Source organism: Cucurbita pepo, chromosome 10, assembly GCF_057944985.1.
Source record: "Cucurbita pepo subsp. pepo isolate OVF chromosome 10, ASM5794498v1, whole genome shotgun sequence".
NCBI lineage: Eukaryota > Viridiplantae > Streptophyta > Magnoliopsida > Cucurbitales > Cucurbitaceae > Cucurbita > Cucurbita pepo.
Genome location: NC_141807.1, coordinates 12,432,977 through 12,445,000, shown reverse-complemented (window position 1 = coordinate 12,445,000; position 12,024 = coordinate 12,432,977).

The window sequence follows — 12,024 nt, the reverse complement described above, 5'->3', positions numbered from 1 at the left end:
ACAAACTTTATGAACATCATGTCTCATTTTAGGCCAAAAAAAATGTTCAGACAGCATATCATAAGTTTTAGAAACTCCATGGTGTGCCATTAAACCACCTCCATGAGCTTCCCTCACAAGTAGCTCACGTATGGAACAAGATGGTATGCAAAGTTTGCCTTTTCGGAACAAAAATCCATCTAACAACAAGTAATTATCCACAATGAGTCCTTTTTCACAAGATTCAACAAAAGGAGCAAAGAACATGTCATGTTGATACAAATCCTTTATGTGTTCAAAACCCAACAACCTAGCATTCAAAGTATTGAGGAGGACATACATTCGTGATAAAGCATCGGCAACAATGTTCTCCTTACCTTGTTTATATCTTATGACATAAGGGAATGTTTCAATAAATTCTAACCACTTAGCATGTCGTCTGTTGAGTTTATTTTGTACTCTCAAATGCTTTAAACTTTCATGATCCGTATGAATAATGAACTCCTTAGGCCAAAGATAATGTTGCCAGGTTTGCAATGCACGAACCAAAGCATAAAGCTCTTTGTCATAAGTTGGATACCTCAAAGATGCACCAGTCAACTTCTCACTAAAGAACATTAAAGGTCTTTGATTTTGCATTAATACAGCACCTATCCCTACTCCACTTGCATCGCATTCAATTTCAAAAGTAGACTCAAAATTAGGTAATGCAAGCAAAGGAGCAGAACTCAATTTTTCTTTCAAAGTATTAAAAGCAAGTTCTTGATCTGTTTCCCATATAAAGGATACATTTTTCTTAATAAGTTCATTCAAGGGTGAAGCAATTGTACTAAAATTCTTAATGAACCTACGGTAGAAACTTGCAAGACCATGAAAACTTCTTACCTCACTCACATTTTTAGGTGTAGGCCACTCTTTTATAGCCTTCACTTTCTCCTCATCAACCTCAACACCATTAGATGAAACTACAAACCCAAGAAAGTTAACTTTTTCCATGCAAAAGCTACATTTCTTTAAATTTACATACAAACATTCATTTCTTAAAGTAGTCAAAACATTGCGTACATGGGTAATATGATCATCTAAAGATTTAGAGTAAACAAGGATGTCATCAAAATAAACAACCACAAACTTACCTAAGTATTCTCGTAAGACATGGTTCATTAGTCTCATGAATGTACTAGGTGCATTAGTTAATCCAAAAGGCATAACCAACCATTCATAAAGACCATACTTGGTTTTAAAAGCTGTTTTCCACTCATCCCCAATATGCATGCGAATTTGATGATAACCCGATTTTAAATCAATCTTAGTAAAAAGACTACATCCATGCAATTCATCAAGCATATCATCTAATCTAGGAATTGGATGCCTATACTTTATAGTTATCTTGTTTATAGCCCTACAATCAACACACATACGCCAAGAACCATCTTTCTTAGGTACAAGAATAACTGGAACAGAACAAGGACTCAAACTTTCACGTACATACGCTTTAGCAAGGAGTTCACTTACTTGTCTTTGTATCTCTTCAGCCTCCTTTGGATTAGTCCTATATGCTGGTCGGTTTGGAATGGGCGCGCCAGGAATGAAGTCAATCTTGTGTTCAATCCCTCTAAGTGGTGGCAAACTACTAGGCATCTCCTCAGAAAATAAATCTTCAAACTCTTGCAAAAGCACAACAAAATCACTAGGCAAAGAAGGGTTAAGCATGTTAGTAAAGTAACAAGACCCCTTGCACATAAGTACAAGAATAGTCTGGTTAGAGAGCAAAACATTCCTAGCCTCACTTGATCTAACATACAAGCTTACTGATTTGGCTTTTCTCTCTTTTTTTTCTCTAGGCTGAGTGTTACTCTCTTGCTTTTCACTCAAGCTCATTTTTTCACTTGATTCTTTTTCAATCTCTGCTTTTGCATCAGCCTCTTGCCTTTTCTTTTCAAGTTTGCAATGATCAATAAATACATCTTTTGGAGACAATGGAACAAGAGTAGTTTTTCTACCATTGTGAGTAAAAGAGTATCGATTTGCATACCCATCATACATTACCCGACGATCAAATTGCCATGGCCTCCCCAGTAGTAAATCTCCAACATGCATGGATACAACATCACATAAAACATCATCAACATATTTTCCAATAGTAAATGAAACAAGAGTTTGTTGAGTTACCCGTACTTCCCCACAATCATTCAACCATTGAAGCTTGTAGGGTCTTGGATGTGGTTGTGTCTTCAAATTAAGTCTTTTGACCAGAATGGAACTCACAACATTGGTGCAACTACCGCTATCAATGACAACACTACAAGGTACAGATTGAACAAGACAACGAGTTTGAAACAAGTTCTCTCTTTGGTCTAGGCCGTCCTCCTTAATGTGGGTGTTTAGAGCTCGTCGAGTAACCAAAGATATATGTGTAGGGTCCTCTTCGCTAAACTCCTCACTCTCATCAGTTTCCTCATTTATGTCGTCATGTGCCTCGTCATCCGTAACAATTTCTCCCTCCTTGATGGTCATAATTCTTGCATTCGGGCAATCTCTACTATAGTGTCCTACCCCTTGACATCTCCAACACTTTAAATCCCTATTTCGAACATTAGACTTTTCTACTTTTTCTTTCCCTGTTCTAGAACTCTCCCCTTTCTCAAATTTAGCTTGAGGCTTCTCATTAATCTCTGGATTTCTATGCTTATAAATCAATGTTCTTACTATCCTTTTTCCATGTAGAAGTAGAATTGGGAAAAGTTTTAGAAGAATACCGTTGAGATCTTCTTTGGATTTGCCTCTCGATCTTAATTGCAATGTGCAACAACTCCTCAATATTAGAATAAGGCTGTAAATCAGTCTTGTCTGCAATCTCTGTGTTTAACCCATTAAGAAACCGCGCCATGAGAGCCTCCATGTCCTCATCGAGATCAAGTCGATCCATCAATGTATCCATCTCCTTGTAATAATCTTCCACAGACTTGCGTCCTTGTTTCAATGCTTGAAGCTTTTGCGCCATGTCCCGTTGAAAATATTGTGGAACAAAACGCTTCCTCATGGACTCTTTGAACTCGTACCATGAATCAATTGGTGCTTCAAGGTTTCTTCTCCTACTTGACATCAATTTATCCCACCAAATTTGAGCATATTGTTTGAATTGAGCAATGCATAACAGTACCTTCTTTTTATCACTAAAATTATGACAGTTGAACACCGACTCCACCGTTTTCTCCCATTGAAGGTACTCCTCTGGATCGGTTTTGCCATAAAACTTGGGAAGTTTTAATTTGATGCTCCCCACGTTACGATCAATTCTATCATCATAAGGAACTCGTTGTTGTAAATTATGATACCTTCTTCCATGGTCTCGCCCTCGCATCAAGCCATGACCAACCCCATGTGGATTATCCTCGTGGTGATCAGAATTGTCGCCCTCATATGTATCGGTTGAGGGCGTAGGTTGTGGAATCCTCTGTCGTGCTTGATTTTGAATCTCCAATCTTCCTATTCGATCAGTCAACTCTTCTATTCCTCGAATTAGTCTTTCCATGGTTCGTTGTTGTGCTTCTCTCAATCGTGCATCAGTAATGTTAGTATTGTCGTCTGGATTTTCCATGCTACAAAAGAAAGGTAAAAGAAAAGAAAAGGACCTCACAAGCGCTCCCTCACGTGTATTCACTCGTAAATGTAGTTCACTCGTGTTTAGCACTCAACACTCGAATCAATGTGTCACTCCCTTACAAACTCACCCTCACAATTGAGCACACACAAATCACACTCCAAAAAAACAAATTGGGATGTGAGACAAGCTATGTTGTAGAGCTAAGTGCAATTCAATGTGAATAGACAGCACGCACACTCAATACATAAACAAGGGTATTGAAGGAGCAATCCGAATAACGACAAAGAAACGAATTACAGAAAGAAAATGATTAAGGACTAATTTAGACGTAGGAACATATGAGAGTTACATATAATAATCAAGAGGAAAAAAGAAAGACATTTAACATCAATATGCTTTCTTTCTTTCAATGGTTTTTTTTTTTTTTCTTCTTATTCGCAAAATCTAATCAATTTTTTCAACAAGAAAATTGATTTAGAAGATCTTAAAGAAGAATATAGTGTTGATAAGATCGAGATCTAACACTTTAAAGAACAGAAAAAAAAATGTATTTTTTTTTTTTGTTATATATTTTTGTGATAGAATATAAACATTCTACACAAACTGAGAAAAAAAAAAATAATAAGAGAATTAAAAGAGATAAGCGCAATGAAACATATATCCGATCTTGAGCCTAAAGCTCTGATACCAAAATGATATGGAAATCAACCCAAGGGAAAGTATGGAACGGATTACCTTGATGATCAAGATCAAGAGTAAAGAAAACTCGTTTCTAAACTCGTGATTCGAATCACTCCACAAGAGGTTTGATCAATACCACTTGAATGACTCTACATGCAAGTTCTAAACACAAGAATTTGCAAAGAAAGTTTAGCTCTCAACAAAGCTAAAAATAGAAATTCTATTCTCAATTCCAAAATCTGATGTCTAATCAAAGAAAAGAAGGCTTTATATAGCCTTTACAAACCGTAACCTATGTGATACATAACTCCAAAATTAAATGGGCTAGTAAATGAGAAATACCCATAACCTCCATATTAAAATGGCTGGTTAATGGTGGAATATAGTAACCTATGTGGGTTACAATATAACCTTAACTCCTATATTTAAAACTAGCTTAAATATGAAAACAAATAGTTAAACTATAATTAAATAATGCAAATAATAAAATGGGCTTATTAGTCATCCTTGGACTATTGATAAATTGAGCGAAGTTCATTAAATGCAACTTAAAGTGCATTTAATTCACCTCTGTCTTGAAGCTCAACTTTGCATAACATATAAGGGAGGTCACCAACGTCTTCTAGAATTTCCTTTAATGAGCTCACCATAGCTTGAATATAACTGTATAAGGTTTGTTGTAGCTTCTTGGCTCTCGTCCTTGTAATTGGACCTTGAGGTATGGAAATTCCTTGGTCGTTGTTCATATCACCCATCATGCAAAGGGTACGCCGTTAGAATGAGTGCGCTTTACTAAGAAGTAAAGGCTTGCCACTTTTCTCCGGGTCGAGCTGCTTCACTCCTTCGACTGATTGTTCGCATCGGATCTCAGGTTCTCTATTGCACTCCCTAATATAGGGTTCTTTTCACCTTTCCCTCACGGTACTTGTACGCTATCGGTCATTGAGGAATACTTAGGCTTAGAGGGTGGTCCCCCTTTCTCGCGTAAAAGCGATCATCATTCGAACACGCCGCGTTTTACTGGGAAGGATCGAACCATGGGAACGAATCTACAGGGCTATCACCTTCTTTGGCCAGATCTTCCAACCTTTTCACAATTACAGTTCACTGCGCGCGCCCTTGACCTCTTTACTCGGTAAAGCAGCTTGCTGGTTTTTCCATCATCCAATCCACAACAAATCGAATGAAACCTGGCGAACAAAAAAGAAGTGAATACTTTGCGAATGAAGCTTCTTATTTTTCTTCAAACCCACAATCCGCTCTCGCTCGCCGCTACTCACGGTGATATGAATCCAACAACTGATCACGTGCATGTACCCGAAGGACCGATTACAAGAAGCAAGGTTAAGAAGATTCAAGAGGCCTATACATTGCATCTTCAAAAGCTAGCTAGTGTACCGGTTGAAACAAGGATTTTTGTGCCCAAAAATCTTTATAGCATTCGCATATCAAATCAAGAAGATAATGGAGTGGCTGATATTGGAAAGTAATTAGAAGACTTGCCTTTGGTAGTTGAATTACCAATTAAGGAAATTATTAATGCCTTATTTGTTTCATTTTATATTTAATAGCATTTATTAATAGTTTGTATGAATTGCCTTATATTCTTCAATTTGTATTTAATAGCATTTATTAGCATTTATTAGTGGTTGGTGGCTGAACTTTATTTTGTTACGGTTATCTTCTAGGTCTATTTAAAGGCATGTAATATTCATGTTTGAGGGAATTTTTGGTTGAATACAGAAAAAACCTTTGTGTTTTCTTAATACCTTTTTGGTGTTATTCTTTTTCAAATCTTGCTTTAGGTTTGATGTTTAAACCGATTCATTGAATTAGTTTTGATCAAGCTAATTCTGGAGTGAATTGTATTGGAATCTAAGAGTGACCATCATAGATTTCAAGTTCGATCTAAGAGTCATTCATCTTCTAACCAGCTCTTGGTTGGAATCAATCCGTTAAGTTAGCTTTCTCTGTGAGCGTTTTGCAAGGATTCTAGAAGGACCTCTAGCTTTGCAAATTCCAGCAGTGTAGGCGCTTATCATTTGGTATCAGAGCATTTGGTCGACGTTCTTTGGCCGCTCTAGAGGTGAAATATTTTTATTGTTATTTTTTTTGTATCAATTTTTTCTCTCTCTCAGATTATCGAAAAAAAAAAAAAAAAATCAGTTCTGAGAGAAAAAAAATATATATATATTCAGTTCTTATCATTTATTTTCAAGCTCTTGATCCTTGAGATACTAGTCTTAGCTTGTTAGTTAGAATTGATCGTTGAATTGGTTATAATCAAGCTTAGAGCAAGATTGCACCAAAAAAAAAAAAAAAGCCAGCCTTTACATTCTTGACCTAGTACCAAAAGCCTACCTTTGAGTGTTAAACACGAGTGTCCCTGAGTGAAATTTTTGTGAGAAGTGTGGAGAGGTCCCTTGATAAAAAAAATGTCACATAATGGAGAAGCAGTACCACCAGTACCAGATCTTAATACAACCATTCTTCAAGCAATTCAAGGTATGATGGAAATGATGATGGAAGATAGACAAGAAAGAAGGGCGCAACAACAAAGACAAGAACGAACATTACAAGAAGATGAAGGTATAGTAGTACAAGAAAGACAAGTTGATGGTAGATGGAGAGGAAGAAATAACCATGCAACTATTATTGCAACCTAGAAGAATGGAAAGAGTACATGAAGATAGAGATGGGGGAGTTAAACTCAAAATCCCGCCCTTTTGTGGAACGGCAGATTCTGAGGCATACTTGCAGTGGGAAAGAAAGATAGAGCATGTGTTTGATTGCAACACCTATAGTGAAAATAAGAAGATGAGACTTGCTATTGCCGAATTTACAAATCATGCTTGTGATTGGTACCAACATCTCAAATCTGAGAGAAGAAGAAAAGAGGAGGATCCAATAGAGACATGGGAAGAACTTAAAGAAGTCATGAGAAAAAGGTATGTTCCAAAACATTATGAAAGAAATTTGAAAACTAAATTGCAAGGTTTGAGGCAAGGAACAAAAAGTGTGGCGGAATATTATCAAGAGATGGAAACTATGATGGAAAGAGCAAAGGTTAGAGAAGAAGAAGAAGATACCATGTCTAGATTCCTTGGAGGTTTGAATCGAGAAATTGCTCATCTTGTTGACAGAAATCCACCACCATATCTGGAAGACATGTATCATTATGCTCTCAAAATTGAAGACCAATTGAAGGAAGAAAAAGAGCATTCAAAAAGGTACACATCACGAACTAGCATCTTTTCAAATTCTAATACTTGGAACAAGGATAGTTTTATGAATAAAAATGATTCGATGTCACCAAAAGAAAAGTTTGTGACTGCTAAAAGAGTGGAGGCTGAGAGTTTCAATGGTAAAATGAATGAAGCTTCAAAGATGGTAAAAGAGAAGTCTAGTTCTATTCAATGTTGGAAGTGTAAAGGGTTTGGACACATGTGCAAAGAGTGTGTTAATAAAAAAGTTATGGTGATAAGGAATGGTATACTTGATTCAGATGATGAATGTGAGGATCATGATTCACAGCTTGTGGAAGAAATCGCAGCATATGATGATGAGTATGTTGAAGAAGGTAATTCCATATCTTTGATCACAAGAAGGGTACTCAATGTTCAAATCAAGGAAGAGAAATTTGAAGATCAAAGGGAAAACTTATTCCACACAAGATGTTTGGTCAAAGGAAACCCATGCCGCTTGGTGATTGATAGTGGAAGTTGCACAAATGTGGTAAGCAGCTTCCTTGTAAAAAGACTTCAACTTTCTGTCCATCCCCATCCAAAACCATACAAACTTCATTGGTTAACAAACAAAGAAGAAATTAAGGTGAACTCCCAAGCTCTTATTTCTTTTACTCTTGGAAGATATAAAGATGAAGTTCTTTGTGATGTCGTACCAATGCATGCGGGGGACATCTTATTCGGCCGACCTTGGCAATATGACAGAAAGGTAACATTTGATGGTTTGATGAACAAGTATACTTTTACTTTGTGTGGGAAGAAATTTACTTTACTTTCATTGTCTCCATATGAAGTACATTGTGACCAATTGAAATTAGAGAAGAAAAGAAAAGAATCTGAAGAACAACAGTGGAGAGAAGAAACTAAGGTAAAGGTGAGAAAAAAAAAAGTGGAAAAAAAAAAAACAATATTCAGTTCTTGTCCGGAAAGAACGAAGAATTTGATTTGAGGACAAATCCTTTTAAAGAAAGGGGGGATGATATGAATCCAACAACTGATCACGTGCATGTACCCGAAGGACCGATTACAAGAAGCAAGGTTAAGAAGATTCAAGAGGCCTATACATTGCATCTTCAAAAGCTAGCTAGTGTACCGGTTGAAACAAGGATTTTTGTGCCCAAAAATCTTTATAGCATTCGCATATCAAATCAAGAAGATAATGGAGTGGCTGATATTGGAAAGTAATTAGAAGACTTGCCTTTGGTAGTTGAATTACCAATTAAGGAAATTATTAATGCCTTATTTGCTTCATTTTATATTTAATAGCATTTATTAATAGTTTGCATGAATTGCCTTATATTCTTCAATTTGTATTTAATAGCATTTATTAGCATTTATTAGTGGTTGGTGGCTGAACTTTATTTTGTTACGGTTATCTTCTAGGTCTATTTAAAGGCATGTAATATTCATGTTTGAGGGAATTTTTGGTTGAATACAGAAAAAATCTTTGTGTTTTCTTAATACCTTTTTGGTGTTATTCTTTTTCAAATCTTGCTTTAGGTTTGATGTTTAAACCGATTCATTGAATTAGTTTTGATCAAGCTAATTCTGGAGTGAATTGTATTGGAATCTAAGAGTGACCATCATAGATTCCAAGTTCGATCTAAGAGTCATTCATCTTCTAACCAGCTCTTGGTTGGAATCAATTCGTTAAGTTAGCTTTCTCTGTGAGCGTTTTGCAAGGATTCTAGAAGGACCTCTAGCTTTGCAAATTCCAGCAGTGTAGGCGCTTATCACACGGGGTCTCGGTTGATTTCCCTTCCTTTAGCTACTCAGATGTTTCAGTTCGCTAAGTTTGAAAAGTCCAAAGAGCGCAGACTAGCCACGGAGCTTGGATACGGTTTCCCGATCGGAGATCCATGGATCGCAGACGGTATCTCCCCATGGCCTTTCGCCTCTGAAAGCGTCCTTCCTTCTCAATGCCCGGGCATCCATCCAATGCATTCTTTTCGATCTTGTACTGAGGACAGAAGACCAACCCCATCTCGACCAAAATAATTAGATTGCAACTACATCAAAAACCGAGAAAAAAAGACGTGAACGCACGCTTTCTCATCTTAGTAGTGTGTTAGTAGTTAGAGAACCTTAAAGAAACTCACGATCAACCTTTTGTCTTTGTTTACTCAACTCTCCAAGGCAAAGAAAAAAGGGATACGCCTCGAATCGAAACTCTTTCTCCTTAGCACACTAAGTAAGCAAGTTACCTTGATTTTGCTACGATCTGGTCTTACTCTTATGAAATAAAAATGAGTTTGTTTGATCGAGGTTCTCCCCAATATGAGAGAAGTTGGCTATAGTCCGAACGGAACTCCAACTGGGCCAATTGCAGAATTATGACCTGAGGGAGCGAACGAGACAGCAAATGGACGGAAATTCTCCACTTCATGGCTGCCAACGCTCTGGCGCTGTGACGAAGGTCTTGGTAGGATTCTTGCTATCGGTCTCAATCCTAAGATAGCAACTGGAGTGATCTCATACCTCTTCCTATCGGTCTCAATCCTAAGATAGCAACTGCTGGCGAAGGCCCTTAAAGAATAACTCCCTACCCTCCTCTCCTTATCAGTATCAGTCGAGTCATTCATCTCGAGCTACTAAGCCAAGGCTAGCCACTCTAGCAATTGAATACCTTCTAGACCCGGCTGAAGATACAATAGCTAAAAGAAAAGAAAATGCATTCCTTCATTCATTCAATCTGGCCTGAGAGTGAAATAGAGAAGTGAGATAGAGAAGGTAGTTGTAGTTCTGAGTTTGTAGTTGGAGTTCGGTGAGCCAATAAGTGGTGAGCTTTTTCAATCCTCTCGAATCATAGACGGGAAAAGGCATTAGTTGGCCGGCCTTAAGAAAGAAATTCTACATTCTCGATGCTTTCGCGCTAGTCATGAATCCGTCCTGGGATATCTTGATTATCTTTATGATGGGTCGGCAACAACTCCGGGGAATAAAGAATCGATCGTCTTTGGTTCCCACCAATCGATCTTCTGTAGAAGCAGGAGGTAGAAAGAAGAATTACAATTGCAAGTTTGACCCGGCAACCAAAGAAGCACACCAGACTAGAAGGAAAGGCAAGCAAGCAAGGCAGGATTTTCACCCTTCGTTCTAAGTGAAACTCTCTTTGTTCTAGTTGAAAGGAAAGGAAGAGCCGGGTCCCTTAACTGAACAGAAGAGAGAGAACAAACACTTTATAGAGGAAAGGAAGCACTTGACCAACTGGCTATTGCGGAAAGGCTCGTTCAAGTTGTAAACGAAATACAGCACGTAGAAACGACCTGTGCTCGACTATCCCCTTTCTTTGATGGAATCAATCCATTAGGAATCCGGATAAGTGCCATTGGAACTATTCCTGCTTCATTCAAGCTAGTATATATAATTCTCTCGGATCAATTATCGATCCCAGCCGCATCTCATATAGAGAATAGATTCCCTTTAACACTATTGTGCCATATCAATACAAAGGCGAACCAAGAAGGCTTGATATGTTCCGTTGGGATTAGTTCGGGCAGGTAAGATCTTATACTTCTTAGAATAGGAAGGCAGAGAACCAACCACTAAAGATTCTGCTCTGACTGATAAAGGGAGGTTGTATAGTCCCTTCACTCGAAGGAGGAAAGGAGGTCCGTCAGCCTGCAGCTGATAGACTCAAAAGGAAAGGGAAAACAAAAACCCTTCTCTCTCGCGGGAAGCCTCGCGATTGGACAATTGCTCTTCAAGTGCTTTTGCCAGCGTAGATGAATCTGATATCGGGTATTATTTCGATCCGGATCGTCTGTCTGATTGCGAACATTATTGAGGTCAGTCTATGCTCTTTCCTTATATATACTTTGCACCTGATATGAGTGGTTTTTGGCCCCTTGCGACAAGTACAGCTGGTGAACGGCATTGATAAGAGTGAGATCTCCCAGCGCTGCCCGCTCTCTATCATGGGATTTTCCTTAGGATGCTTCCTAAGTGCCTCTACCCAGTATAAGTAGACGATTCTATACTTTTGTATCCCTATAACGTATAAAGACTATAGACCGAGACTGTTTTGACTAGCTATATCTTTTCATTGAATTACTGAAATCTGACTAAGAATTCCTCTTCTTTGTTTATTGTTGTCATAGTAATGGTATCATAAATACCTAATAAGAGGGATTCCGTGGGCCTTACCGAGGAAAGAAATGCTGCTTGCGGGGATCTTCTGCCAGGATACAAGACGGAACCATCTCGCACCATCCCTACCGTACCAGTTCCCGTACTCCCGGGCCTTCAAACTCGATTTCTGATCTATTTCTTTCTTGTTAGCTTAACTGGCTAAATGGATTTCATTGGCAGTTCGGTCCGATCAGTCGGATTCATATGGTTTATGGGCTATTAGCCTTGGTTTATGGGCCAGATTCAGAGCAAATCACTAATGTCGAAACTCTCGCGGCAAAGCCTCGTGGTTGGGACTTGTTTCAATTTCCCGAGGGAGGATAAATTGCTTTTTGAAGCCAGCGTAGGGGATAGAGCTTTTTAAGCCAGTTACCGATATTT